At 49.8% G+C, this 14,091-nt stretch overlaps 3 non-coding genes across 3 annotated transcripts; 2 read left to right on the top strand and 1 right to left on the bottom strand.

Moving 5' to 3' along the window:
- Window positions 1-8,981: 8,981 nt before the first annotated feature.
- TRNAE-CUC (transfer RNA glutamic acid (anticodon CUC)) lies at window positions 8,982-9,053 on the bottom strand. Its single transcript has one exon. It is a non-coding gene; the product is annotated as a tRNA-Glu (tRNA).
- A 1,332-nt stretch (window positions 9,054-10,385) lies between these two features.
- Window positions 10,386-10,457, top strand: TRNAE-CUC (transfer RNA glutamic acid (anticodon CUC)). Its single transcript has one exon. It is a non-coding gene; the product is annotated as a tRNA-Glu (tRNA).
- Window positions 10,458-12,826: 2,369 nt separating this feature from the next.
- TRNAE-CUC (transfer RNA glutamic acid (anticodon CUC)) lies at window positions 12,827-12,898 on the top strand. Its single transcript has one exon. It is a non-coding gene; the product is annotated as a tRNA-Glu (tRNA).
- The last annotated feature ends 1,193 nt before the right edge of the window (window positions 12,899-14,091 follow it).

Genomic DNA, 14,091 nt, shown 5'->3' on the forward strand with positions numbered 1-14,091 from the left:
ATAACCGAGCCAACCATTCTCGCCACTAGGTATGAAGGAAGCACATCGTGATACCGAATATAAGGAGTAGATAGTAGGATAATGCTTCGACGATTTTATATGAGTAATAATGTTTTGTGTGCGGATATCGTTCACACGTGCGCCGTCAATTACCGAACGCATCGCATCCGCATCCAAGACACACCACGTGGCTAGCCGTGGTTAGCAGAGCTCCGTCAAATTATAGCGAGCTTCCATTCAACGAACCGGCCTAGCTGGCAAAGCTCCCATACCGATGTCCCCCAGTCGGCAAAGCTCCCATGCCGTATACCATTCTTGCAACACGGGCGTTCTGTTCGGTTCGACCCCCTCCCGGGCTATTCCGGAATACCTCTGAGGGAGACACCCATTCTCGGGCCTTCCCCTGACGTAAGAGGCCCTCTGGCCGGGGCAGCTATCCCAGAATCGACGCAGGGGCATTCACGGACACAAACGGATGCTCACCAGCAAGGTATCCAATAACTGGCACATCAACCCCAATTTGGCCTATCGGGTCCCGGATCAAAACGAGGTGGGCCCCTGCATTCGCTACTAAGGCCCCTTGACTGGCACAGGGCCCTTCCTTTGTCTCGTTGCTGGTCTTTTCATTGGTGTTGCTCATATCGCCTTTTGCTTTCAGGGGCCCAGACCGACGGCAAGAGTCCCTGACATTGGGGTGCCGTCTCTGTCCCGGTTCAACAAAGGAACCCCTGACCGATCCGGGGCACTTTGCCAAGACAGGATTTGCCGTTCGGCGCTGTGGGACGTGCCTCCCCTGACCGACACAGGCTCCATTGTCTCAGGGACCTCGACCACATGGTGCAGGCGTTCTAATAGTCATTAACGGGCCTCAGCTTTGTCCGTGCTCGGGAATGGGCTTTCAGGCTGACAAGGGTGGAGTATTCGGTACTGGTAATCTGTGGACGACATAGGAATCCACTTTGTCCCATTGGAGAATGTTAAGAGCGGCCCTTTGTCTTATGCCGGGCCGTTACCCGTCGGCCTCCAGAGGCCTTCCGGACCAAACGGGCTTGTCGAGTCTCCCTGTGTCCCACTGCCTACGTCCGTACTAGGAGTTTGTTCCGTTCCTCATTTCCAATGGAACGCCACAAGTTCAGTGTATTACAAGTGTTTGCTTGCTCACGGGGGATGTAACGCTCATAATTTTGCAAAACCGCGCCACACCAATGCGAGGTATCAAACACGTACGTGAGTATAACTGAAATCAGTGGTCAATTTTCTACATGCATTGAAACAGTTGCGCCGTTTTTGTAACACTCAAAAATACGTTTTCTTACCAGCTTTGGGCGCCACCCCGATGGGCGCCGACACGGATGGCCTTGGTAGCGGGTGGTAGGGTTTCGACGGGCAGTGCAAGTGCTGGTAGGTTTTCGTTTTCCTGATTTTCTATATTATTCACGTCTTTTGGGAATTTCGTCCTTTTTGTATCGATGAACTGCGGTCAAGGGGGGAGGGGTGTTTACCCAGTGAATCGGCATCTGCAAATTAATGTAAGGTGGATGCTGAAAACCTGCAAGCTGTTTTCAATGCGTATGATGACGCTGTCATTCCAGATCTTGTTTGTTCTCATGACATTGTAAAAACTGTGAAGCTAGGCTGTGTGGTGAATGGAACTGCAAGTTATGTGAGAGTTCAATTTAATTTTGTCATTTATTAAAAAGGACTGGGTAGATTAATCATGATGTTTACATTGGATGGCAGTGCCTTTTGGTCATATTGGTACCCAGTTAGTGTGCAAGAAAATAATTTCATTTTGTGGAAGCTTACACAACTTTTCAATTCACAGTTTGCTGAACCTGGAGTATGACTGCTATACTCGGGCTAGGCCAAATTGAGTGGAGTGTTTTCTTAGTAGCTTTGCTTGACTTGAAAAGCCATCTCCCTGTACTGAGATGGGCATCAGATGGTGACCTGCAGCAAACCCATACTCTCATATTTACAGTGTGCATGCACTTAAATAGTTAATGGAATTGTTGCTGCCATGCCAGATATATTGACTTGAGCTTAACAGGGCCATTATATATATATATATATATATATATATATGACATGAGTTCAGCTATTCCATGTGGTGGCTTGTTAGAAACAAAATTTATAATTGCTGGACTGGCATGCCCTCTCTGTATGAAGCTTTCTAAATTAGCTGCGGATTTAATGAGCCAAATAGTTCAAAGTGCAAATTGGTGCAGCTGGTTTGATAATATGCTTCTGGTCCAATATGATGTGATGTGATATCATTGGACCAGGTAGAGTGTTAACCACTGGGGGCCTGGGTAACCAGAGGTACAGGATGTGATTCCCTGCAGCACCTGCCCTTCCTGCCAGGGTGAAACGCAGGCAACGCCATATAGCCTCAGCAGCTGAGTGCATGATAAAGCCCCAGTGACACACATTGGACCAGGTACACATCAACAATGATATGATACATCAATTAACAGACACATGTACAGCATATATACAGCATATCTTCAGCATATATGCAGGGCAAGGCCAGCCCAACACCAGCACCTGTCTGGGCACCTGGTGCTGGTGGACCTGTCATCACAGAGGCTTCCTCTGTCTAGGCCTTCATACTAAGGGCTAGACAGAAACAACCTCACCCCATTTTATGTCTCTGCTAAGTGCATGCTCCTGGCTTACAGATATCATATATAACACCAGGAGCAAAAGTAGCATTTTCTTACACTGTCATTGTGCATACTCCAATGTACCTCTGTTTGTTTAACTAGCTAGGTTTCCAGGGTGCCCACCATTGGAGCACTAGGGGTGCATGCTTGTCCAGGGAAGGCAGGACTGTCATACCGGTTCTTTATTCCACAGGTGCTAGAACTCAACACAGGTGCTGTTTGAAGAAAAAGTGTACCTAGTTTGCTGCAGTGCCAAAAGGAAGACATTCCTCTGCATTCCTATCACAAATAGTCAGTTTTTGTAGCTCATATATAACTTGGGTATCCACCACGTACCTTAACACCGTCCTCTCATTGCAACCCAGTGATCCCATGCGTTGCACAGAGATCATCACCACCTCTTCATTGTACTGTGCCTAAACCCATCCAAAGAAACAAAGTGACCTAAACCCAGCCAAAGCAACAAAGTACACCAGTGCCACGCGAAGCTCGCCAAGTTCACCGCCGTCCTTCCCCTCCACCCCCGGCACAGCGTTGTTCCCCTGAGCGTGCGGCCGCCCCATGCCCAGCCTGAGGTCTGGCCAGCGTTCGCGGCACCTCCACGCCCGACCCGCCGGCGACCTGACCATCGCCGACAGCGCCAACGCACGCCAGCCGGTGGCGCGCCTGCGCAAGTCGCACGGCAGTGCCATGTCGGGCGCCGCCACCGTGCCCGACAGCTGGGAGGACACGGCCGAGGAGCCGCCCGACGACGAGCCGCTGCCGATGGTAGGCGGCGGCGGCCGGCGCGCGCCTGCCGCCGGCCGCCGCTACCCTGCCGAACTCTGGTACCTGATCGGCCGGCACGTGGCACCTGAGGACGTGGCGCGCTTCGCCGCCGTCTGTCGGGACGCGTACCGCGCCACGCTGACCTGGCCGTTTTGGCAGCGGCTGTACATGCGCCACTGCGCGCCGCCAGCGCCGATGGCGGCGCCCGACTGGCTGCAGCAGCGGCGCGGCTGCCGCGCCGCCGTCGTGCGCGCCCTGCACCGGCTGCACGCGCCGCTGCGTGCGCAGCGCCGGCGCGCTGACGACGGCACCGACACGCGCCACCTGGTGGGCGCGCGCTGTGTCAACCTAGGTCGCGCGCTGGCCGGCGGCGACTACTGGCTCTACTGCTTCGTGTTCCGCCGGACGACGGGTCACTATCACCGGCGCCTGGCGCCGTCGGCCCGCCGCGACGTTCGCGCCGCGCGCGAGGACCTGTTCGAGAACCCGGACGAGGGCACCACCGGCCTGCTGGTGAAGGCGCACGGCACCAGCCAGCTGCCGGCCGTGTTCGGCGAGGTGGTGCACAGCGTCACCGTCACCATGACAACGGGCATGCAGCAGAAGATGAGCATCGTGTTCACGCAGACGGGCTACCGCGAGGGCGGCAGCCGCGCGCCGGCCGCCTACCAGAACCGCTCGCTGGTGCTGGCGCCGGTGAAGACGTTTCGCCTCGTGCACTGGTGGGACGAGGAGTTCCACGAGGTGTTCCACCGGCGTATGATCGCTGGCAAGGACGCCGTGTCGAGCTGATGGCGCCGGCGCTAGCCTGTCAGGCCGGCGCAGATCGCCGTCCGCGGTCTGGTCAGTACGTGATGTGTGGTGTGATGACCGGCGACGAGGCGGAGGGGAGGGGGTGGGGGGGGGGGAGGGGGTAGGGGTGGCGTGTGTCACGTGCTTAATGTTGTCGCCAACTCTGGCGCACCAGTTGTCATCGCGTCATGCTTCCATGTGGAGTAGCCGCACTACAGTGGATGCTCTCGGCCTGGTTCCCCGCTCTGTAGATTCTCGTTCTTACGGTCTAATTCCTACTAAGCATTTCTTTGACTTTTCCTGCATTTGTTCGTCCTCCACGAAACCGATGAACGAGTTGTGGTGTCCGCGTATTTATAGTATGTAGTGGATCGTGAACTGCTCATCATTCATGTGATCAATGCGCAGCAGCAACTCTTCGTACATTGCAGGGTTCAAGCATAACCAATTTGCATTGCGAGTGAACTTGTTCTTGGTTATGCTCTAGTGGAATCGATTTCGACTCCGTCCCAGCGTATTGCTGATTCTGACTCCAAGACGAACAGCGCAGTTAATTTTAATTCAATCACGATTCCTAGGCAAGTGGATATGGCTCAGTTATAGGACTAATTCTGGGACGATGGTAATTGAAATGAATTGTGTGTGGGCTACACGACAGCCACATACTGGTATGAGGCAATAAGGCAGCTGGACATTCAGTGTTGGATCTGCTGTACGGTTAGCAATGCCGAAAAGCGACGCCCTTTTGTCATTTGCGCACATGTAGATCCGGGTCAAATCAGTGCTGATGTCAGCGATTGCAACCGAAAACTCGCGATCCCTACTCGGTGGGAGTGAAGTCACCTTCACTCGGCAGGAAGCGGATTTTTCGCGGTTAACTCCTATTCGAGCGGCATTCAAGCATAAGTCTGGTCTTTAGGTGTGAACGCTGTTATGGAATGGTTGCTAGATGTGGTGCGCCGTGTACTGTCGCTTGTGCACTGGGCGGGGTTTGGGTACTCATGTCATAAATGACATGCGTCAGGGCTGCTGGTGCAATGACGATGGGTGACCGTAAAATGCGTGATGTTGCTCCGTGATGTGTTTACTGCTAGATGTACTCAGTACTTATGATAACAAGTAGTCAAATTCGGTGAAAAGCTCAACCGATATTTGTGAGAGTCTAATAAATGATACGTTTGATACCCTTTATTATATTCCGTATGTAAAAGTGTATGCTGAATATCGTGATGAATGATTTAAGTCGTCTTAAAAAGGCTGGAAGGTCTTAAGACGCAATGTTGCGACACACAGCCGCATGTGATGTTCTAGACGTAAGATCGACCCGCCTTTCCGTCTTTCTCAGTCTCGTGGCGTGTTGGCGCTGGTTTGCAAGCAAATACAGTATTATTTAAAAAATGCGCTGTTCCCGAATGAATTGTCATGTGATGATGAATATCTGATCGATTTGTCTTGAATTAGAATACTAAGGTGTTTTGCTTGGAAGTGGTACGTTCCGGGGAGAAAACCCGCTATTGGTGCTCAATCAAAACGTCAAAGCTCAATCAATCAAAAAAGGGGGGGGGGGGGGGGTGTTGATGGTGAGCCTCGAGTGCTCGGTCGTTCACTGAATTCCCGGTATACCGACCCGCTCCGAACACCCTGCTGATTGTGGGTTTTCACCATCAGCCCTCGCCATCGTTGCCGACAAGGTCAAGTGGCGTGCTAGTCCGCGCCGTCGTGTTGAACTGCCGCGGCAATATTTGTTGCCACTCAGCCCGGCATATACTTCAGAGCGAGTTGTTTGCTCCGAAAGCCGGAAGCAGGCTTGTTATGATCCGGCCCGGCTTCCGAATCAGCGCGGTGAGAGCGGGCCGCGGGGCAATAGCTCTGGGGCGACAACCCTGCAGCGATGCAAACATTGGCAGATATTCAGCCTGCTTCCGTGTGCGAGGCTCTCAAACCGGTGGGACTCAAACTACGTTTTCTTATCCAGTTAAGAAATGGCAGCCAAACTGCTGCCACTTATCAACTGACAGTCGTCTGACGAGGCTTCTCTTTAAAGCGTTGACGTTTTTACTCCATTGCCAGTAGCATTTTTCGTCATGCTGGTAAGATATCAGATTTCAGTTTTGTTTCATGTATCCGCTGTCACTCCTAGTCGTTGCGAGCCACGTGACATAGCGCCTGAAGCGCCCGGAGCATCCCATCATGGCGAAAAGCCGCCCTCGTAGCCAAGCACAGGTTCGACAAGAGCACCTTAGCACTCCCCTACATCACAATGGCCAGTTCTTGACGGGTTACCTCTGAAGATTTCATCCGTCATGCCATCGACGCATGTTACAGGGCGCGTACCGTTTCGAGTTTCGCCACCAAACTTGGTGCGTGCGACACTCAGTACGAAATGGGTATAACTGGTCTGCCGCCGCGGCAATCACGCAGTAACACCCTATTTGTTAAAGAAAACCTGTAAATACTACATTGTACCATTTCCGCATAACGTTTCATGCCTTGTTCTTTCAGCGAACTCTCTCGCAGTCATCGCTGTAGATCACGTGTAACGATCGCTTCCGATAATATGTTGGCTACGTGTCTTGATATCAACATTGTATACAATGTCTCCCTGTCAGCATGCTGATGGTCGGATTTGTGATGAGTGAAAACGTTTTTTGCATGGTTGCAATGGGGAAGGGATTCGGAACAGGAGAGCATCTACCTAGGCGTGTTAAGGGAAATATTGAACAACCATGCTCATTAACTATAGATGGAATTATTATTAGAATTAAGCAAAATAAACTTGTTAACTTTGATATGTAACGACATACATGTTTATCGATGGAATTTTGGCATGTCGAGAAGCTGCGTATAAATGATCTACGATAGCCACCTATATTGTGGACACTGGACACTATTCTTGTGAAGAAATTAATATGTGCGCCGTAAATTAGCCCAGCACAAAATATCAAATTATGCACGTAATTAATTTTTTCAGTATGCAAGAGAGCTGTAAGTGCACCCATTCAGTTTCACAAAACGGATGCCTTTATAAGAATATGATGCGATATGCGATGCTTCCATATATGTTTGCTGTGGCTACGCACATGATATATATATATATATATATATATATATATATATATATACACCATTTTTGACTATGCAAAAGCAAATGTGCGTTCAGTCAGCTTCTCGCATGCTTGCTCAATGCAAAATATTGCTCCATCTGGTCTAGCACGCACTACAAAGTTGAACGGTGTAAGCAATTGTTCGTTTATAACCGCTATTCGAACAGCACAATTGACCGAGAGATTGGATCCGCCTCGAATCAAAGAGACCTGAAAATACTGGACGAGAAACCGGCCGATCAACTTTTTGCCGAAATTAAATGTCCCGTCAGTTAAAGTGGACGAAAACGTTTTGTAGAATATCATCCGGCCGGATATCACACCGGCTGACGAAAACACTGAAATAAGACTCATACTTTATTACAAGAGCGGAGCAACTAGTAGCGTTGTAATAGAAAACTACCTGACTGCAGACTAAAACCAAGTAAAGCACACCGGCATATTGTATCAATTGAAATGCCCAAACGAAGGCCGCCGGCACAGTAACTCGACCTTTGTTGAAATGATCACCTTATCTCTATCACGACGCATGACAATGCACCTGCGTGATGGACCGCCAGACCAGCATATACACAAAACGCATAATTAAAAGCCTCTACGCTCTCACCTATCTGAAAACACACTGATTTTTTAGGCATGTCCAAACAGATGCCGTTTACAAGTCCTCGAAGCCATCCTCATAAGAGAAAGAATGTGACACGGCGTGACCTTCTGGCGTCGATGCGCCATGGCATCCCAACTCATCATCATCAGATAAGAAATGCCTGACTTAAACGAACAGTATAGATCCTGAATAGTTTTGGACTTGTTCAGATGGGCGAACAACAAATGGGTCATATCCGGCAATTTCGAGGATCCCTTTACTATCAGGGCCCTTTGTCAGCGCTGCGCCCCCCCCCCCCCCCCGTTGCCAAAGTTCTGGCTGCGCCCCTGCCCGTGGCTCTGGTTTTCTGGACTCGCAGCCTAACCACTACACAACCGGCACCCTGTCAAGGTATCATTAGCTACATTAGTCTCATATTTAAATCGGCAAAGTGATACTATCTAATCATGTTGCAGTAGTGACAAATCTGTACGGCAAGGCAGAAAAAACAGTCGCAGTAAAATAAGCAAGTTGAAAGGCGATTAGCTGGCGGGGCTATATAATGGCGGGAGGGGGGGGGGGGGTCGTATAATAATCCGAGTGCAGCGCGCCAGAATGATCAGTCACGTTTCACAGGTTTTTCTTGTTGTCAGGCTGTTTTCATTCTCCCGTCCTCAGCAGAGTATGACAACAGCCTATGCCTCTGTTTTGATCTTATTGCAGCGAGAATTGTTTCAGGTGCGTCACAAGAATGCACAAATGCGCAAGAGCATCCCTCAATCCGGGAGTTCTTGGAGCGCTTCCGGCGTGCTAGCCCATGTGGGAAGTGAATTTTTTTATCTCCATAAAGCACATCTTCCTTGGTGAAAAATGTCGTCATCTCACCTGATCTGCTTTGGACGCGGCCGGAGGGCGCATGTCCCACAACTCTTCGATAATCGCGCGCGCGTGGCCGCAGACTGCGCACCGCATCGTGGGCTAAAGTTGCACGACAAACAAGACAACAAGCCCGACAACAAACAACAACCGACAACAAGACGGGCGAGACAAACAACTTGGAGAAAGACTTTCCCGCACCGGGAATCGAACCCGGGCCTCACGGGTGAGAGCCGTGTATCCTAGCCACTAGACCATGCGGGAGATTAGAAACGGCGATACGGGCCCTATCATCAATGATATGTTAATGATAAAGAACGATTCTTCGTAAACTGCAACCCAAGCCATCGCTATCTTTGCTTCCGGAGATTGCCGGCGTGTCATTGGTCTCTATGATATCCTCAGGTGCTGGGGCTATATGGCGTTGTCAGCCTCTCATCCTGGCGGGAAGGGCGAGCACCGTGGGAGTCAAACCCCGTGTAGGACACCAGGTCCAGCCCACTGACCGGAGAGCACAGTGGTATTTAGCTGATCTCTGTTTTAATCTTACTGCAGCAATGATCGTTTCAGGTTGCGCCACAAGGAAGCGCAAGGACACCTCTGAATTCGTAAGTTCGTGGAGCGCTTCCGGCGTTGCTGGCACATGGAGCACATCAACTTTTCATCCCCATCAATCACATCTTCCTTGGTGAAAAACTCAAGGCACTTCATCCGTTTTTCGACAATTGCGTTGGCGTAAGGTCAGGTATAAAGGTGACACCAAGGTAAACCAACCTATTTTATTGCTTTAAGGCTCGCTGTATGGGGTAATTTCCGGTGCTCATTTTGAATTCATTGATAGCAGGAACCGCATCATACATCCGCCATCGGCTTCGTAGAGGTCAGAATAGGTCATTGACCTAAGATAATCCAGGTCGACATTTGCTTTAGGAACATACTACCTAATGTAATCTTTGTCACTTATTCAAATGCAACACTCAGAGCAGTCTTGTATGGTTTTATTCACCATGACCTTTAAAAGGTCAAGCAAGGTCACTGACCTTAAATGAGTTAGTGACCTTTTGCTTAGAAACAGTTATCCAGATTCTGGGGGAATTTTGGAGACCGACCTGGAATTTGACCTTGTTTGACCTTACTTGACCCGAACGTCATGACTTAGTGACCTCAAACTCCGATCTAAGTGATTTCACGTACAGGTCAAGACACCCTGCGAATTTGGGTCTCCAGCTTTCTTAGTTCCCGAGATCTCAGGGGAGTTCAAATTGATCTCCCCCCTCACACCTGAGCGAAGGGTGCATCCACAACCTTCACGTGAATGATCTTTAACTTGCTCGGACAGTTGACCAGACACTACCGATCAAATGTGGTCAAGACACACCTTTCTCGTCTATGCGCACCCTCTGGCGGATACACAAACTGGACACTGAAGCGAGAGCAAGCGAGTGGGGAGGCACATGAATTATGCTACCTCCGTTGGCGGTATGGAGATGGCGTGGTCACGCCCGCGTGCCCGGTTACAGGTAGAAGGATTAGGGTGGAGTATCGCTCCTTATCGTTAGCATATCGTCCAGAGGACCCGTACCACCACTGCCCACCTCCCGCATGGTCTAGTGGCTAGGATACACGGGTCTCACCCGTGAGGCCCGGGTTCGATTCCCGGTGCGGGAATGTCTTTCTCCTTGTTTCTTAGCCTGTTTGTCGGGCGACCTACGTCCACGCTGCGGTGCACAATATGTGACCGCGCGTCCGCAATGGTCAAGCCGTTCTGGAACCCGAAAACTACCGACAGTGTGCAAAACGCAACGAGTGCTTTGAATTCTTCACCAAGGATGACGTGCCGGATGGGGATGAAAAGCTAATGTGCTCCATGTGCCAGCAACGCCGGAAGTGCTCCACGAGTTTTCGAAGTTACAGGTGTCCTTGCGCATCCTTGTGGCGCACCTGAAACGATCATTGCTGCAGTAAGATCAAAATGGAGATAAGCAAAATACCACTGTGCTCTCCGGTATACTACACGGGGTTTGGCTGCCCTTCCCGCCAGGTTGAGCGGCTGACAACGCCCCAGAGTGCATCGTAGAGTCCAATGACACGCCTGTAATCTCGGGGAGCAAGGATAGCGATGACTTGGGTTGCAGTTTACGCAAAACCGAATGGCGTTGACCCCTGCAAGCACTGCTGCACACTGCAAGCACAAAGACCACACAAGCAAGCGAGCACCCAACAATGACCATCGTAAAACAATATTTCTGAACGTCTTTCAAAGCAAAAATTGTCCAGTTCGAAGGTAACACCGGGTGAATATCTTTTTACAAATTTGAGGGTGTTTTCTGGGCAGATTAACAGTCAGGCAACGCGGAAAATAGAAATTTTACCTTACATTCCAGTCCGCCAACAGATTTCTGAAACACTTTGCAGTGCTGTAGACTTATGCGCTATCATCATGAATGTAATGACCGTACGAGTGAAATGTTAGCCCGAAATATTTATTAAGGTACTATTTGGCGCCCTAAAGCACACAAAGTAATTTCTTTCAGATGCGTCACCATTTTCCTCCATGGTTTGGCCACGGCCTCGTTTTGGCCGCACAGCTGACGCTGCGCGGTCTAAGGACGCTGCAGCACCTGGCGTCGACTTTTTTGCAACTTCGATATGCGAGCTCGCACGCTCAAAAAGGTACATGATTTGTAACAGTTATTAATTCTGACTGAATGTTAAACATATCCAGACAAACCTGACTTGACCATCTTAATGCGAATGATAAGCCGTTTCTCATGTTCAGTCTACATTCGCTTAGTCCTTACTATCTCTGTACAGCGAGGATACAAATTCTGACCAGATGTTTGAGTTCCTTCGGCTTAAAGGGGTTCACTGGACCATTTTATACTGAAGGGCCTCGGCGATTTATTTCTTGCAGTCGACCTCCCTTGGTCATAGATTTGGAGACATTTTTTTATGGCCTCGAATGCTTCTTATCATGGCAGTTGGAGAAGCTGAGATTCAGTTGCAAAGTTCCCTAACCTTTACGATTTTATCACCGGCTTATTTTCATCCTGACTTTTGAGTTGTTTCTTTGCAATGCCCTCATCTGCGATCTTTGTTTAGATAAACCACATGATGCAGAGTGCTGCAGGATTGTCACCTTTGTCAGTGTAGCCAACAGAGGCACATTTTGCATGGCTGGTCATACCGCAAATGCTTTGCGTCAATTGTCGCACTGTCCTAGCATCTGCGTTCGCTTCGAGTCAGTGAGATGGGCCAGCGCACTTATTTCTCTTCCTATCTCTCCTGTCCTATACGAAGCACATGGCGTTCTGCACTGGTTGGTTACCATAAGTGATTTTTGTTTTGAAATAAGGGATATATTTTGTGGGTATTGCACATCAGTATACCGATGATATATTCCTAACAGACCAAGCGATATATATTATGTCACCGTAGTGAAAACTCGGTTCGGCAAGGCAAACTACAAAGGGCCTGCAAGTGCAGGCTGCCCTTGCTGTACCCCGGTGCGACAGAGTGTAACAGGTCCAGACCACTGACGGCAGGGCACAGAGATATTTAGTTTACCTCTGTTTTGATTATACCGCAGCGAGAATCGTTTCAGGTGCACCACAAGGATGCGCGGTTACATAAGGACACCCCTGAATTCGAAAGTTCGTGGAGCGTTTGCCCCATTGCTGGCACATAGAGCGCGTCAGCTTTTCATCTCCATCAAGCACATCTTCCTTGGTGAACCACCGTGAGTCTGTGGTTTACCAGACGCATAGAATCTTATCATCCGGAACCTTGACATGCATGATCTCTAGCTTGCTCGGACAGGTCACTCGACACCTCCGATCAAATGGGGTCTAGTCAAGCTTTTGTCATCTTTGCGTACGCTTGGGAGCCAGCGAGTAAGGAGGTGCACTGATTATGCTGACTCCATTGGCAATATGATCACGCTCGCATGCCTGGTTACAGATGGAGAGATTGGGGTGAAGAATCGTTCCTTATCATTAGCATACCATTTCAGATGACCCGTATCGCGCTTGGGTACATCCCGCATGGTCTAGTGGCTAGGATACACGGCTCTCACCCGTGAGGCCCGGGTTCGATTCCCGGTGCGGGAACATCTTACTGCGAGTTTCTTACCTGTTTCTCGGGCATCTTAAGTCCACGATGCGGTGCTCAGTCTGCGGCCACGCGTCCGAGGTGATCGAGGAGTTTCAGGGCATGAGACCGAAACTCCTCCATGAACCTCCATGAGCCGACCCCGTCTAACGCGGACCGGGTGCAACTGCGGGATTTTTCAGCAAGAGAGATGTACTTGTTGGAGGCGAAAAGCTCACCTCCTCCATGGGGTACCACGCCGGAAGTGCTCTAAGAACTCCCGAAGTGGGGGGTACCCTTGCGCATCCATGCATTCTTGGGGCGCCCCTGAAACGATTTTTTCTGCACTAAGATCAAGACAGAGGCAGAGGCTGTTGTCATACTCTGCTGAGCACGGATGGATGAGAACAGCATGACAACAAGTACAACGTGTGAAACGTGACTGACCATTCTGGCGCGTTGCACTCCGGTCATTATACGAACCCCCAACCCTTATAACCCCTATATATATATATATATATATATATATATATATATATATATATATATATGGATGATCAAATGACCGATCAAATATATCCTATATATATATATATATATATATATATATATAATCCCAACCCCCGAACAACCCTTTTTAAAGAGTGGTATGGGTGTACTGACTCCTTGGTCCTGAGTTCAGCGTATCTGAGTCAGACTGACTGAGTCTAGCGTATCAGAATGCGTCCGGCCCATAGCTGTGAGTCGTGCATGCTGTTCTTCCAACTGGCCAATGTCTAATCTGGTGCTGACCTAAACGTCATAACTGAAGGGGCTTATTCATACCTGGCTTACTCATACCCACCTGTAGTCCCGCCAGCTGATCGCTTTTTGAACCTGCTAATTTTACCGCGAGCGCTTTGTTTTTGCCTTGCCGAACCAATTTGTCGCTGTTGCGACATGACAGATTCAAATATGTAGATCAGAATACCGATCAAATGGGGTCAAGTCAAGCTTTGGCGCCTCTGCGCACCCTCTGGCGGGTACGCAAACTAGACGCTGAAGGGAGAGCCAGCGAGTGAGGAGGCGAACGGATTGTGCTATCTCCGTTGACAGTATGGAAATGGCGTGGTCACGCCCCCATGCCTGGTTACAGACGGAGGGATTGTGGTGAAGAATCGTTCCTTATCATTAGCATATCATTGCTTTTAGGGCCGTAGCGCATTTCGTCACC

The sequence above is a fragment of the Pollicipes pollicipes genome, unplaced genomic scaffold (assembly GCF_011947565.3).
Source record: "Pollicipes pollicipes isolate AB1234 unplaced genomic scaffold, Ppol_2.1 Scaffold_4002;HRSCAF=4701_pilon_pilon_pilon, whole genome shotgun sequence".
NCBI classification, from domain to species: domain Eukaryota; kingdom Metazoa; phylum Arthropoda; class Thecostraca; order Pollicipedomorpha; family Pollicipedidae; genus Pollicipes; species Pollicipes pollicipes.